At 42.0% G+C, this 15,833-nt stretch overlaps 1 protein-coding gene across 2 annotated transcripts in view; it reads right to left on the bottom strand.

The window, feature by feature from the left end:
• LOC122806542 (espin-like) overlaps positions 1-10,138 on the bottom strand; it is a 484,803-nt gene extending 474,665 nt beyond the window's left edge. The window contains exon 1 of one of the 2 annotated variants that reach the window (XM_044077044.1): positions 9,987-10,138. The gene's annotated coding sequence lies outside the window, so the exon portion shown is untranslated. The remainder of the gene's footprint in view (positions 1-9,986) is intronic. The other variant, XM_044077045.1, reaches the window with a different exon arrangement.
• Positions 10,139-15,833: the final 5,695 nt, after the last annotated feature.

Below are 15,833 nucleotides of genomic sequence, written 5' to 3' on the forward strand. Positions count from 1 at the left end.
ATATATGCCTGTATTCCTATACAGTGTGTGTGTGTGTGTGTGTGTGTGTGTGTGTGTGTGTGTGTGTGTGTGTGTGTGTGTGTGTGTGTGTGTGTGTGTGTGTCTGCAAAGCATGAGTGCTACATACTGAGGAGTGTCTGCACTAACATCTGCAAATGCCAGATATGTCTGGTCCACTGTTGTTTGCAGACATGGCCTTCATTTGTTTAAGTGTGTGAGCATGCCCAGTATGACCTTTCCATATGTTGTTGGCTGACATTGCCCTCATTTCTCTAAGTGTGTGAGCATGCCCAGTATGCCCTTCTGTATTGAATGTGTGGATCAATTCCAGGTAGATTGTACTGCAGTGCAGACCTTTGAGGTTTACAGCTACAGGTAGCATACTCTTTCTGCAGGGTATCTGTCATTTGTTTGGCAATATGGGGACAAATTGTGCAGGGGATAGTGTGTACTGTAGGTGATTGTTTCTGTGCTGCTTCAGCTGCATGGTACTGCTGTTAGTAGAGATATTCAGACATGTGTACTGTTATGTGTGTCAGTCACCATCTGTTATACACAGTGATGTTTTTTGTCCTCATGTACTGTCAGGTGGACATTCTTGCTCACAGTGATGACTTGAGGGACAAAGGTAACTGCAGCTGTGTCTGGTATTGTGGGCAAACACCTACATATTCATGGTAAGTTATGCCATTCTGGAGGGGGAGCTGCAGACACTTGGTGCTGGGTTTGTGTATCCAGTTCAGCACCTTGGTACAGTGCTGGCAGAGGATCCCATACTTGTCCACCCGTCAACATGGCAGTATGGCCTTATCTTGCTGTGGCAATGCCTCACAGCTGTACAGATTTGCACATGTTAGCCAGAGGCAGGGGCCATGGCTCAGGCATTTGCTCAACTGTGGTGTACGGGCAGGTGTGTATACACCCATTTATGTGTTTGCAGCCAGGGATAATGTGCACACAGCTTGGTGTCGGACCCTGCACATTTCATGCTGCCCATGCTCCCGCACCCCCTCTGTTATTCTAACCTCTTCCATACATTATGCATACATTCTCTGATACTTTCCCTAAGGGTATCTCCACATCACAGGTGTGTGTTAGTGTTGGTCCACAGTTCATGCAGCGGGACATGGTGGACATGTTACTGTGGTTTGTCCACATGGCCTTGCATATGGCTTAAATGGAGTGCGTTATGTTGTTATTTGGGTGTCCATGACATAACATGCATTGGCAGGATGTTTGAGACACGGGCCTTTGGCAGGCACCTGTGGGGTATTAGGTGTTGCTGCAGGCCAGATGTGGCAGACCATTGCATTCTGTCAGTCCTACAGTCCCAGACCACCATACAGTATATACCCCTGGGGTGACAGGGTAGAGGTGATAGTTGTTCATGCCAGTACCTTCTGTCAGTCTTGATCAGGTGGTGTGGATTCTGGCAGGGTGCTACCTACAGCACACCTGCATGGGACATCTGTACTGCATGCTGCAGTCTTCCACTATTGCCATATACAGGTGGGGTCGTATTGTACCCATTCCCCACAGCAGGGATATTGCCAGAGAGATGCCTGTGGGTGGTGTGTGCATGGCTGGGTGCATGTGTGCTATGGACACTAATTTCATCTGACACACAGATATGCATGGGGCATTACAGTTATGCTGGCATGTGCAGGTACATCAGCTGATTCCCAATACATCAGTCCTACCTCCTTTGTGGTCTGCAGGTGTTCATACAGACATCACCAGTATCCCCTACTACAGGTCCTGTTACTGTGATGCATACCTATATGTACAAATCCATTTCACAGTGACACAATATATACTGTATGTCTGGGGTACTTTTCCCTGTGTACTGCTTGTATATCTAGCCGAACCACCATACCATGTCAGTCTTTCAGATGGTGACACAAATTACCACCATACATTTACAATGGCTTACTGCTAGCATGTGTTATACTGGTGGGGATTGTCTTTGGCACTGCAGTCATGAGGGCTTGTCCCTGTTATCAGCAGTAGAGGGCAATGGCCACCAGGTCTTACCTCAACATGCATACATACTGACCACTCTCACACATTTTGAAACACACACCATCCTAACACACACAGACCAGCATATTGTGCAAATGCTACAACCTATCCTGCTACCTTGGCCACCTCTGGCCATCTGTGCTCCGCTCGTATTATACCTACTCATACATGTTACTACATTTCTACACAGGAATGGGGGGGGACACCTGAGTGTCACTACATTTCTACACTGGATCGGGGGAAGGGGCAGATCTGTCTGTTTCCACATGTCTACATAGGCGTGGGGGGGGCACACCTGACTGTTACTACATTTCTACACAGGATTGTGGGGGGGGACACCTGACTGTTTTTACATTTCTACACAGGATTTGGGGAGCACACCTGACTGTTACTACATTTCTACACAGGATTGGGGGGGGCACACCTGACTGTTTCTATATGTCTACATGGGAGTGGGGGGCACACCTGACTGTTACTACATTTCTACACAGGACTGGGGGGGACACATGACTGCTTCTACATTTCTACACATGATTGGGGGGCACACCTTACTGTTTCTACATATATACAAAGGATGGGGGGCACACCTGGTACATGCACACATTTTCTATGACTGTACTGGTATGTCAGGTACTCCATTTTATTCTGTATTATAACCTATAATACTGACTAGAGGCATATCAGTGTACTACAGGTCTTAGCTTTGGTTGCCCTACATATTAGTGTCTGACCTCTTACCCTTCAGAACTAACATCCCACTGCCTGACCTGCTGTAATCTGTCTGTGTAGGCCTGGGGGGGGTTACACATAGACATCATTCAGAGGTCATAGCACAGGCTCTGTTTGGGTTTGTCTACACCTGTCCTGCTGGCTGAGACTGTTGTTGGATATGTGAACCTCCCTGACTGGCATGTGTGAGTCATAGGGACACACATGTCACCCAGCACATTTTCTGCAGTGGGTTTTGTCACCCTGTGTAGTACTGGTTACTATGGTGACTCCAGTATGTGTTGCAGATGTCATGGTTTCACTATGGATGTCTGCTATCTGCTGCTATAACATTCTGCCACCCAATTCTTTTGCATGCTCACATCCATACCATAGATACAGGTAATGACACATTCTACTCCATTTGGCAATTGGTAGGTTGATTGACTTACCTTTTGGGAGTGCCAGGATTGAAAATGTTGCTGGAGGGCTGTCTGTGTCGGATGCACATAGTACACTCCCTATACATGGCATCCCTTTTACTGTATGTGTGAGTCAGAGAGAGGTGTCATTCCCTGGGTCCCTACTGTGTCAGTGTATGTGCTATGCATTGTCTCTTTGCCACGGCTGGTGGACTCATGCCATAAACAAGCTGTAGAATAGAAGGAGGAAACTAGTACAGAAAAGAGTAAAATCCCAAGAAGGGAAGACATCCCTGATCAGTATAAGGAATAAACTACGATCCCTCATAAAATCATCCAAGGCGAGCTTCAAAAGAAAAATTGCTAAGGACTCCAAAGATAACCACAAGGCATTCTTTAGCTATGTCAAGAATCTAAGTGGCAATGCTCAGATCTGCTCAGAGTTAGTGCAGAATGGCACAAAATACACTGAACCGACCGATGTCGCCAACATCCTGGCAGACAGGTTCAGCGCAAACTTCACCCCTCTCTCACCCCCAAAAGGGCCCATAACCATCCCTGAAATCACAGACACTCAGGTTAAAACAGCCCTCTTCAAAGCCAAAAACACAGCATCAATGGGACTGGATGGTGTCCCAGGCTGCGTCCTACACGAGCTCAAAGACGAACTAACCCCTCACCTAAACACACTGTTCAAACTCAGCCTCTCCACAGGCTACGTACCCATAGAGTGGCATACAGCAATGGTTATTCTGCTCCACAAAGGTAAAGCCACAACAGACCCTGAGAACTATCGCCCTATAAGACTGACTAGCTTGATATGCAAGGCTATGGAATGCATCAACATGGAACCCATTAACAGAGGCATTGGGAACCTCCAAACACTGGACCCTTCCCAGTTCGGCTTTGTTAAGGGCAGATCATGCCTCCTAAACCTGGTGGATGTATTTGATTCAGTTACCAAGGCTATAGATAAAGGAAAGGTGGTACACACAGCCTACCTAGACCTCACAAAGGCCTTCAACACCATTCCCCATTCTGGTATTATAGACAAGCTCACCAGCCTGAACATAAACCCCTACATCAAAAGATGGGTTGCCAACTGGCTCATGGACAGAACCCACATGGTGAGAGTTGTGGGAGCTAGCTCCAACTCTAAGCCAGTTACAAGTGGCATTCTCCAGGGCTCAGTCCTAAGACCCCTCCTGTTTGGCATATACTTTTCAGTGGTACAGGCAAGCACAGGAGGACTATGGCTGACCAAGTCCACAAACGACTGCAAACTAGGGGCTATAATTGACTCTCTGATTGCCACAGACATCCTCCAAAAGGGTCTCACTGAGATGGATACCTGGTGTCAAAATCATGGCCTCAAGCTAAATGCCAAAAAGTACATAGTCATCCCCTTTGGAAAAAACAAAGTACCCACAAACTACCACATAGATGGTAGTCCCCTAAATACAGAAGATGTAATAAGGGATCTGGGGAATCAAGTAGATAGTAATCTCACCTTTGATAATCACATTGCCAAAGTGGTTAGAAAATCCTTCTACGTGGCCCACCTAATCACAAAAGGGTTTGCATCCAGATCAAAAGAGGTCATTGTGCCCCTCTACTCATCACTCATCAGACCCATCATAGAGTACAAAGCCCCATTTGGGATGTACCTTACAAGACACATGCAACAGTTGGAAAGACCACAGAAGTACCTTACCATAGGATCACTGGCCTCAAACAGATGCCCTATCCAGCTCAACTGAAGAAATTCCAGCTGTACTCGGTTGCATACTGCCTACTCAGAGGTGATCTCTGCCTGACATACAAGTCCATGTCCAACCCAGAATTGATGGACTTGCTCCACCTAAAGAAAACATTATCCCCTCGAGCCACACGCTCTAGGGATCTAAACCTCATCACAACAATAAATAGGATGCGCTGGCTGAAGGGATAGATTCCTGTCCCAGAGACTTCCCATGCTTTTTAACAAGATTCCAATCTACATTAGGCAGAGCTCCTCACTAAGACTCTTCAAAAGAAACCATGACGAGTGGATGGGAAACAGAAAGTTTACCCCAGGATCACTTCAGTGGCTCTGCTGGACAGAGGCACAGGGAACTAATCTAAGGGGGTGGTGAAATCCAACACATTCTGACTAGGCTTATAAATGCCTTTGGGCAGATAGCCTAGTTCCTACCTATCAACCTATGAACCTATGTGTTCAGACACCGGAACTGTGACTTGAGCATCCCAAACACACACTCTATTATAAGTCTGGTCTGTGCATGTGCCTCATTATGGCGTTCTTGTTCAGGTGTGTGTGCATTTCTGATGGGTGTCATCAGCTACAGCTCCAGTGTGTAACAAGTATCCCCCACTAGGTGACCATAGGGGATGTCCCCATTGGCAAATCTCTGGTACAGCTGCATTAGATGCCAAATGTGGAATTGTGATAGCTTCCAGGGCAGCCAGCACACACATTAATTTTAATGCCCTGGGCATTGCACATGACCTGGCAGTTGATGGAGGGGAGGCCCCTGTGGTTGATGTAAGCCCTACCCTGATCACCGGGTGGTGTTTTGATGCATATGTGCGTGCAGTCTATAGCACGCACTACCTCAGGGTATTCTGCTATTTGGTGGAAGAGATGCATATTGCTGGCCAACACCTCACAGGTGTTGAGGAAACACTGGCATGTGTTGACATGGCATCCAGGAACTGGTGGAATACTCTGGATGCTGATGCCTGTGAGATCCCCATGATATCCCCAGTTGAGCTTTGGGAGGTACCTGTAGCTAGTATTCCTAGGCCTACACATACCTTGGTATCCACTGGGATGGGTTCCCCTCAATCAGTTCAGTGTGTCAGGCATGGCTGGCACAGCTCAACAATTTGCTGTAGGAGGTCCATATCCACCCTATAGTGTTCCACTATCTCCAGCTCATGTAGCCCCTGGTAGGTTACCCTGGGTCTGTACACTCTTCTCCATCTCCTCACTGTGGGTTGATCAGCAGCATTCACATCCTCACCACCCTCAGGCTCTTGCACATGTTGTTCTTTGTTGCCTGCTGCAGCCCCTCTCATTTTGTAGTTTTGTTTGTTAAAAGTTCCCTGCTTGTATACATCAGTGGTGTAGAGTATGGGAAAAACCAGAGGGGAAGGTCTTTGCATAGTTTATAGTAGTGTTCTGGGCTGGGCTGGTCTGCTGCCTGTGTAATTGGTAGATTCTGATACATTTCACCTACCAACTATGCTAGTTCTCCTTAATTACGTTCCTACTGCTGTTTTCCCTTCCCGTTGCCTTCTTGTTTAAGCCCGGGGGCGCGCTGTGCAGAGTGCTCAAATGTGCACAGTGCTGCTATTTCCTGGTTTAACTTTTTTTTCTCGTTTAAAACCTGGTGCATGGTGCGCACACCCACTTAGGCAATGTAGAGTGCTAGGCAGATTCAGACACACCCCCTTACTTAGCTGTGCTAAGCTAGAAGCAAACCCGAGCCACAGGGCTCCAATCCGCTTACAGTATGCCTGACACCCCCCCTATGATGTCAGCTAACTCCTAGGCTTGCACCAAGCTATTCCAACTCTTACATTGTTGGTACCTGACTAGCATGCTGGGGAAAACTGGGATTCACTATCATTCCCCTCATTTGCATAGAATTGCCTGTTAATGCATAGTTACATGTCTCACACTGAGCCTCCCCCCTTAGCAACCACTACTCACTGGCCACGTTGTCTTCTGCCTGCCATTGACTCTCATGGCAGAATAGTGATTTTAGTTAGAATGCTTATTTTAGGTTTATTTTCTTACCCCCCACCCCCCGATCCCGTTTGAGCACTGCTGCCCTCTGTTTAAACAGCCGAGATAGGCAAAAAAAAAAAAAAGTTTGTTTTTATTTTTTTAGGCTGTTTGCAATACCAATGGCCTTATATTTGGCCATTGGCATGCTTCCTGACTGATATGCAGCCTTTATTTGGAGCTGTCATGGTTCCGTTTTGGATTTTGCTGAAATGTACTCGGCTACTAACCGAGTACATTTCTGCAGATTGCACTAGCCCTGCACAGCTGGTTTCAAGCTTCCTGGATCACAAATTCACTTCATTTGCATGGATTTCTCCTGCAAATGGGGTGATTTTCATACAGGGGCTTAGTCTGTGCAGAACTAGTGCAGGAGCGCTCGTGCACTCCACTGCAGGCTGTTCCTGGATCACACGCCTTGCACTAATCCTGCACACCGTGCAAGGCATGCAGAATCTGGAGTATGATCTCTTTACCCCCTAAATGATGCAAATATCCACAAGGACAACAAACTTCGGAGGCACATTGTAATTTTTTTTGTTAATGGATATTATAGATGGCCTTCAACCAAGAAGATGTAATACACATTAAGTCTGCTGTCATTTCCTTTGTTTTTGGCTTTTACAGCACCATCTGCTTTATGGAATTAGCATCATTTTCCACTTGGCCTTTGGCAGTTTTTTTTTTTTTTTAGTGCTTTTATTTATACCAATGAGGACATTCTTTAACAACAGTTTAGCCTGAGAATATGTGTGTGTGTGTGTGTGTGTGTGTGTGTGTGTGTGTGTGTGTGTGTGTGTGTGTGTGTGTGTGTGTGTGTGTGTGTGTATCTCTGTGGGATTACCTATGAAGTTTAAATGTTCAAAAAATAAATTCCATGTGTCTTGAAAACTCAGCTTGTTATAAACAATGTTTCTTTCAACAGAATCTTGCCTTCCCTGGCTATGTAATATTCTAAACTTGACTCAGAAATTGTGCTGTCCCAGACCGAGAGAGTGAAAGACATTGCAGTGAGGATTTCAGCACAGGATATGAGCAGAGATGGACAAATCTCCACTTTAATAACTAGACTTTACTGAATTCTTGAGAAAGGAAGTATTTATGAAGCATACTTTAATTTGGTATATCTGCTCTTCTTCACGATGTTCTGTCAAGCTGCTTTGTGTTGAGATTTTCAGATCATGGTTTCTTCAAACAGTTAGTTGGACTGTGTGAGCAGGGGCTGCACTTCCAGTGGGATTTTCCACTTTTCCGCACTATAGTATTATAGTAGAGGTAGTATATATAATTTTGGAGAGTTTGTGAGCCCAAATGTTTGTGTTTTTTAGTTAGTTAGTTAGTTAGTTAGTTAGTTATTTTTTGAGTTATGTTTTTTTCACTATTCAAAAATCAGTAGATGTAACTCATTCTTCTGACTGTTGACCAAACATAACGGAAACCTTCTAACTCTGATTAGATTATCAGCCACATTGCAGTTATTATGGTATGCTACTTAACTGATTGTGACCAAAGATATAGTCAGATACATAAATATAATATGGTCCTGTCAGATGCATTGCTTGCTTTTAAGCTGTTGGATAACGCATGCTTAAATGTAAAGGATAGGCAATTGGCACAAACTGCATGTACTGAATGTACTTCTTTCTCAGTGAAATCATCCTTATGTGGCATACAGACAGCTCTCATACAACATTAAAGTCATACAAATGTATGTTTCTGACCTGCTCATAGTTTGAGCCAGAATGTTTCATATTTTTGAGGTTAGCCATTTAAGAACATGTAACACAATGCTGAATACAACATAAGGCAATCAGATTAGAAATAAAGTTGTTGTGTGTTCACATGTAGAGTTGTAAAAGTATTCCCCCTTCCAAATTCTTTATAAACACACACACACACACACACACACACACACACACACACACACACACACACACACACACACACACACACACAGAAAAGGTCTGCCATTTCGTGGGTGGTAGCTTCTAGAGATCAATCATCCTTATCCGAACTTGTAATAAATTTAGTTCTCAGATTATTTTCATTGGCGTCGGCTCTGCTACAAGACAGAAGTTGTGTTAGCTGTTTTTCACCCTTAATAGGTGTTTTTTTCTTTCCTCTAGTGTTGAGCAGCCATGGAATTAATATGTGGGAAATGGGTGCTGCACACTAGCACCCTGAAAAAAAATATTTCTTGTTTGTTGCCAGCAGTTTCACTTGATGTGTGTATCAGTGGATTTGAGTTATCTGCTTTACTGTTAGGAGGTTTGAGATCTGATGACATATAATGGATCCATCTCTGTAATATGAATAAATTATGTATGTCTATGTGTGTCATTGTGTGTGCTCATACAGAGGCTGTATTCAGGTTAACCTGGAACACTTGAGAGGGTATGAGTGTCTTCTACCAACGTTTTACATATTTCATATGCTTCTCAATGACATGAAAGCCTTATCCATGAGCACTACTACATTTTCAAGAAAATATCAAGCTGGCAAGGCAATAGCATCTACAGACTTTACAAAATGTGAAGTCAGTAGAGTTAATTATTAGATGCCGTTCAGTTACTGCAAAATTTCTTTGCTATGAATGTGTACCTAATATAGTAATTTTAGCTTTACACCATTAGCCATGTGGCAACCTACAGCATGCTCCAAATTATAAGGACTTTTACCTGAAAAATAACCAGAATTACTCGTTTTTCTGCACTAAAAAATACGAGACACTAACTTTATTTTTTTGAAAAAATCAATAAGGGAGCATTTATTACAAATGAAAAAAGTATTATGTCAAGTGCACCTACAGTTATACATGTACGTTTGACATTAGGACAATTTTCTTAATGTATGAACATGCCACTGTTCCTAGAATGTTAAACAGATCTGTAGCTGCATCCATTTCCAGAGTAATGGCAGTAAAAATGATATGACTGACTACCTAACACTAACTTCTTTTTCAACATTTAAAGGAGAAGACTTAAAAATATGTACTGAGCAAACATGAGATAGAGTAAGGGCAGAAATCAGAAATTGCATACCTGAGGTACCTGTTGCCAGAAGGTTTCCAGACTGTTCATATGCGTAATCCCACTCCTGAAAGGCTAGGTATACACTTTAGTCAGCTGGGAAGAGAGCAGCTACTTGCCAAAGTGTGACAGCAACAGAGTCAGGGCGTAAGATTTTGTTAAATCCTGCTGGAAATACACAATCTGGACCACAAGTCCAAAATGCCTGCCAGTGTTAGTTAATATTTGACTGCCACAGGTACAGAGGTTGTTGTCATAGAAACAGCCTACAGCATTGCAAGTCAGTAGCATAATAGCCTTGGATACACTCATTCTGTAAGAGATGAACCTGGGATTCTTGTTGTCTATTAGCAAATAATTATGATAGTCAGGAAACACAAATGTCTCTTTCTGTGTTCAAGCCTGCAGTGGCTTGCATCTTTTTCCATTCTGCTTTTCCTGCAGTACTAGACAGTTTTATAAATACTGCATTTGTTATATACAAAAACTCAGTTTTCTACATGCAGCATAACAACTGACAATTCATCCTTCTCCTTTATCACATTTGTTTGCTCCTGCCCCATACCTGCATCTTACATCTCGAGGGTCGAGACACCTTTTCTTAACTCATTTTAAATATTGATGCCTGGCTATAATTAAATTATATAAGCAATGAGCAACAAGGCACATTATTGTCTATTAAAAGACTTCAATGCGGATTTCACATTTGTCTTCTAGCACAAAACCAGAAAACTCATAGTTATAATCAGTGAGTGTGTTAAATGTCCTCATTGTGTACTATAATACTGTATTTTTTTAACCTAACTATATGTGTGTTTAAAAAAGGTTTCTAAATGAAAAATTATTTGTATCTAACTGCAATGTGTACTGAGTATTAATGTACAGTAAGGTGACCTTTATCAGCCAGTGCTATTGCTAGCTTTTTCTTGCCTTCGTTTAAGTAAGCAGTAAGTTACAAGCGATATGCATGGCGCAGGAATTGAGGCATGCCAGGAATGTTTCCTGAATGTGTAGTAATATCTGTGCTTTACACACACCAACAGATACTGACGTATTCTTGAGATGTTTCCTTACAGTCTGTAGAATGTGCATTTATATCTGCACCACACACACCCTGAGCATCTTTATGCTTTTATATAGTGTTATATAATGAGTTTCTGTATTCTGCTGGTTTGTTTAAATTTAAATTACATGATTCAAATGCAATAATTGTATGTAATTTATTGTATTTTGATATAAGGTAATCTATCCATTAAACATAAATCATGGTTTTGGGATGATGAAAACATACCTCTAAATGGATGTCACACATGACTGCCACTGGATTCATGACACTGGACCAGAATAAAAAAAGTGTGCATTGTGTAAAGCTAACTGCACACCAAGCAGAGTACACTGCCATATAATAGAAGTTGAAGTTTGGAGTGCCTGCAAAGTGAAGGATTTGATATAGAAGGTCTAACACAGGTTACATCACAACATGATGGAACAAGTCCCCAAAGCATGGGGAAACAGGAAGATCAGGAGACGTCTGAAGAAGAAATATGAACATGGGAAAGAAAAAAAGAGTTAATATTGTGTAATATCTATGCAAAGGAGAAAACAAAACTAATCAATACAAAAACAACAGCGCCAAATATATTTGAAGAGAAATATAGGCAAAGGAATCCGGACATGGAAAATTTTACAATACAAAAAATAAGAAGGCAAAGAGGAAAAGTAGAAAAGGAGATTAGTAATGGATAAGTTAAAGAAATAGAAACTGAGGTTATGGAGTACCTCCAAAATGAAGGGCTCAGTGTAGAAAATCTAATTCCAAAAGTACCACAAAAGGATAGAGCAATGAAATTCCACATTAAGGGGGAAACCAGTGGAACAGAAAGCAATTGGTCAGGTGCCATATGAAGATATTTTGGTGCCTTCTACAGGAAACAAGTACAAACATTCACTTGAAGCTGGACGGTAAGGGAAGGAACAGGAAACTGTGGAAACTCTGACACAGTTAATGTTGAGGAGTGATAGGCAAGTGAGTTCCCATATGACAAAGCAACGGATGGCAAAGGATGAATTTGAACAGAATGTGCCACAGGAAGATGCAATAGAACTTTCTATAAAATGTCTGCAGGAAATGGAAAACAAAAAACGTGCCCTGAGTTTAGAAGAAAACAAGCTAAGAGAAGAGTTGCTTGACTGAATAGCGATAGATAGACATATTAAGATCAGTGAAAGAAATAGACTGCAGAAGGTCAATAAAACCCAAAATGTCAGAAGTTTTATAAAACACATGAACACAATAATTAGGAATGTCAATAGAGATCCATGCGATGGTGGCCACGGTGGTGCAGCGGTTAGCATTGCCGCCTCACAGCAAGAGGTTCTCTGATTTGATTCTCGGCTGGGATGCTTTCTGTGCAGAGTCTGCATGTCCTCCCTGTGTTCGTGTGGGTTTCCTCCAGGTGCTCTGGTTTCCTCCCACATCCCAAAGACATACTTTAGGTGGATTGGACACTCTAAATTGGCCCTAGGTGTGAGTGTGTGCATGTGTGTGCCTTCTGTTGAAGGTTGGGTGCCGGGCTGGCAACTCGACACCGTAAAACTCCACTGTCAATCATGAGCGGACAAGTGATCCACTGTGGCGACCCCTAACTGGGAAAAGCCAGAAGAAGAAGAATAGAGATCCATGTGATATAACATAAGTAAATAGGATATATTACTGTGCAGCTAAATTAATAACTGAAAAAATTTTACCACAAGAACACAGGGTAGTGAGGAAGAGAAAGGGGAGAAATCGAATACCATTATGGATGTATCGAAAAGAGAACACTATAAAACAACTCAGACAAGAAGTGTCACTGTTAAAACAGTATAGAAGAGGGAACAGATCAAGAAAAATACTTAGAAAGATAGACGTGATAAAAGCAATGTACAGTATTAGAACAGAGATCAGGATCTATCATCCACTATTGCAAATAACAAACTAAAAATCTCAGCACAGGTAGAAAAACTTAGAAGATACACAGATAAATATAAAGGAAAAGTACAAAACAAGCAATTTATTGATGACCCAAAAAAGTTTTATAGAGAATTGGGAAACAAGGTAAAAGGAATTGAAAGACCGCCCAAAAAAGAAGAAACAGATACATTTTGGCAAAGTGTCTATGAAGATCCTGTGGAACATAACAAAGATGCTAAATGTATAAAAGAAGTAAAAGAAAGAATAAGAAGTTTAAAGGTACAGGATATGAAATTGGATAAAGTAACAGCCAGAGAGATTGAAACAAAGTTAAGAAAAGCCTCAGACTGGAAAACCCCGGGCCCAGATGCAGTACCTAACTTTTGGTTAAAAGTATTAACATCTTTGCATGAGGATTTAGCCATGAATAAGAACTATTTATATGCACACCCTGAACAGACACCAACCTGGTTAATAACAGGAAAAACAATGCTCCTACTTAAGAGTGAACCTGCAAGCTGCCCTAAAAATTATAGGTCAATAACGTGCCTTCTGGTGACATATAAACTATACTCTGGAATTGATGCTGACAGAGTCTATTGTCATTTAGAAGGAAATTCAATTATCGTAATAGAACAAAAGAGCAATAAAAAAAAGTCATATGGAACAAATGATCATTTGCTGTTAAAGTCATAGTGGAGAACTGTAAAAAGTGGAAGAATTTAAGTATGGCATAGATTGACTACAAAAAAACATTTGATAGCATCCCACATTCATGGATAAAAGAGTGCTTAAAAATGTATAAGATAAGCCCTACACTGATCAACTACATTACAGTGACCATGACACAGTGGCAGACCACTTTACAATTAAGCCATGATAAAGGACAAATTATTATTCCAAGGATAAAAATTCAAAGAGGAGGTATACCAGGGTAACTCTGTCACTGCTGCTATTCTGCCGGGTCTATATTATGACGCTGAAATGGCTAAACACCGAATGAGATTTCAGCACCACATAAAGAGTGAACTACAATTTACGTGAATGGCCAGATCACCAATATTGTTCCTAGGGAAAAAAATTGCTTGGCCGTCGCCATGAATTTGCCCTTTTCCCCACTATAATGCAATCTTAGAGTTGGTATATTTAGTTACGGGGGGTGTGGAGGCACAGTCACCCACAATGGGGGGTGGTGGGGATGAAGACCCCCACCTTGTAATGTTTGAGCTGGTGTATTGTGTCTGGTTGGCCTACCAATTTTTTTCCCTCTGAAAAAAAAATCGGTGATTTGGCCATTCGCATAACTTGTAGTGCACTCTTTATGTGTCACTGAAACAGCGTTCGGCATTTAGCTGTTTCAGTGTCATGATATAGACCCCTTCTGCCTTGCCCTTAACCAGTTAAGCTGTCTACTTAACAGCTTAGGCCATGGCTATAATTTGGCTCCCAGAAAAAAACAAAGTATAAAGACTTCTCATCTTCTCTTTGTCGATGATTTGAAACTGTATAGGTCAAAACTTTTTCAGATGATATAGGAATGTCATTTGGTCTTGATAAAAGTGGAAAAGTAACCTTTAAAGCAGGAAAACTAAAGCACCAAGAAAACATCAGTTTGGGACAAGAATGTGATATAAAATAACTTGAGCAAGAGGGAGTGTATAAATACTTGGGAAGTGATAAAGGATCAAAAATAAAACATGAACAAATGAGAATAAAACTTAGTAAGGAGTATTTTAGAAGACCTAAATTAATCCCGAAAACAGCGTTGACATCTAGGAACAAAAGCCAAGCTATAAACCAATTTGCTCTTCCTGTCCTAACTTATAGTTTTGGAGTGATCGACTGGCCCCAAAATGTGTTGGATAGATTAAACAGGAAAACAAGAAGGATTCTTCATGCTCATCAAATGATTTATAAAAATCAGTGCACACCAAGATTATATAGTCCCCATTCTGAAGAAGGGATGGCCCTCCTTGAAATTGATTACATGTACAGATCTGCAATCATGGGACACCACACATATCTGCTGACGTCACAAGACCCAAATGTAGAGAAAGTTTTGAAACATGAGGAGAATAAATCTAAGATGACTTCCCTGCTTAGGCTAGCAGAAGCATATCGGCATCAAGCAGGAATGGAAATCAAACCACAAGTGGATAAAAACCAGGCAGCAACTGAATTGCAAAAACACAAAAGAAAGAATATAAGGTGAAGGACCAGATGAGAAGCCAAGAAATGTGGAAAATGCATAAATATAGTTGCCAGTACAGAAAACTTCTGAAAGAACCTCATGTTGATCATGAATCAATGCAGTAATGGTTAAGGAGAGGCAAATTTAAACCAAAAGATGAAAGGTGAATATTGGCAGCACAAGATAGTGGGTTATGTACATGTTGATTTACAAAGTCCATTGAAAATGTGGGAGAAGCAGACAAATGTAGGTATTGTAAAACAGAACTGGAAACAGTTGCACACCTCGTTGCTGGTTGCAAGATACTAATGGCAGAAGGACTATACTGAAAGACATAATAATGTAGTGAGATTGTTGCACTGGGGACTGTGCAAACATTATGGTACTGAAGTGGCTGAAAAACACTGGAAACATGAACCACAAAGCACGCACACACACACACACACACACACACACACACACACACACACACACACACACACACACACACACACACACACACACACACACACACACAGCCCCAGTCTTGCTCTTACATAGACACACACACACACCCTTGCAATACTTACCTGCTGTGGCTCTACCAGCCCTAATTCTGCCATACTGAGCAATGTGTGTACACCTTAAGAAGACAGTGTACCTTCCCATTGCTATATTCCAGAAGTAATGGGCTAGATTCTGTCTTTGACTCACTCTATTAAACTATTCTGATTAT

Source organism: Protopterus annectens, chromosome 7.part0, assembly GCF_019279795.1.
Source record: "Protopterus annectens isolate FY-2018-M chromosome 7.part0, PAN1.0, whole genome shotgun sequence".
Lineage (NCBI taxonomy): Eukaryota > Metazoa > Chordata > Ceratodontiformes > Protopteridae > Protopterus > Protopterus annectens.